A 1528-nucleotide genomic window follows, 5' to 3' on the forward strand; every position below is an offset into this window, starting at 1 on the left:
ACCTTTATCTTTGTTGGGTTGTTTTTTTTCCCTTGTTTCTTTTGAACAATTTATTTTGTTTAGTTTTTGCTGTTATTATTATTATTATTATTATTATTTTCATTGCAATAAATAGCAATATAAACAAACCTCTTTGCATCAGTTGCATCAATTATCCACCCAATCATGACTCCATGCCGTACCTACTTCTGATTTTACAAAGTGGTTAACACTAAGCCTTGCAGTCAGACCTGCGCATTTAAAAATAGCGTTACATGTGGCGAGCTAGCCAGGAGTCTGGTAGTGGGTGAATAATTGAATAATTTCGCAGTGCTTTTATTTTTGGATGTTATCATTAAAAAAATGGATATTGTTGCTCAATTGGGTTTAAACATGCAACGATCTGTGTTAGTTACTGGCACTCAGAGCTGTGAGGACAAAAAAAGAGATAATTGACTGTTTGCAATGTTATGGTGCAGTAAAAGAGGTTTTTCATGTSAATGATCCACAAAGTACATTTTATAAAAACCTGATTGTCGAGTTTGAAGAAGATTCTTTATTAATTGCATTACAACCCCTTTTCCCATATAATTACCCTTCCCAAACCACAGTAGCTGCGATATTTCATGTTACTTCTCTCGCTTCAGAGTATGCAGCCTCAGTGAGTAGCAGCAGCCCTCCCATGGACTACATTGATGAGCTGAAGAACATAGCTAAACGAAGTGGAAAACGGTTTGAGGATGTTCTGAAAGGGGTGATGGATCAGATAAGCACACATTTGGAGAGAACGGGAGGAGATGATGGCGATGAGGATGAGGATGATGATGGTGATGATGGAGATAATGGTGGTGATGAAGAGGAGGAAGAAAAAAAGAAGACATCCTCACCTTCGCACAACCTGTGCAAAGTCAGCAGAAGTTGCCAACTGTGCCTCAAGCCTCTTCAGCCCCTCCAACCCATTCATCCACTAATCAGCAGGGAGCGCCATCTGGACCCAGCCACTCCAGTACACCACCAACCCAGAGGGTTCCTTTGTCAAGGAATGACCTTATTCCACAGGACGTTCAAAGAGTTGTGGTGGAGCATGTTGTAAAAAATAGTGACTTTTCTACATCTTCACTTAGACTCCGCTCATTTTCAGGAAAAATTCCTAAACCAAGCAATGAAGCAGACTATGACTCATGGCGATCCCAAATTGAACTGTTACTTGCTGATCCCAGCCTTTCCAGATTGCATGTTAATCGGCGAATTGTTGAAAGTTTGTTGTCACCAGCTACAGATTTGATTAAATGTTTGAGCCCTGGTGCACCACCTTCCACTCTTCTTCAAGTCCTTGATTCAGCTTTTCAGACAGTACAGGATGGAGGAGCTTTTTGCTCAGTTTTTAAACATTTTTCAGAATCCTGGAGAGCGGCCATCTTCCTATCTCCAGCGACTGCAGCTTACCCTCAGCACAGTAATAAAAAGAGGAGGAATATTACCAAGAGACAAAGACGCACATTTACTTAAACAGTTCTGCYGKGGATGCTGGGACAACTCRGTCATCTCC

Source organism: Austrofundulus limnaeus, unplaced genomic scaffold (genome assembly GCF_001266775.1).
Source record: "Austrofundulus limnaeus strain Quisiro unplaced genomic scaffold, Austrofundulus_limnaeus-1.0 Scaffold1156, whole genome shotgun sequence".
NCBI lineage: Eukaryota > Metazoa > Chordata > Actinopteri > Cyprinodontiformes > Rivulidae > Austrofundulus > Austrofundulus limnaeus.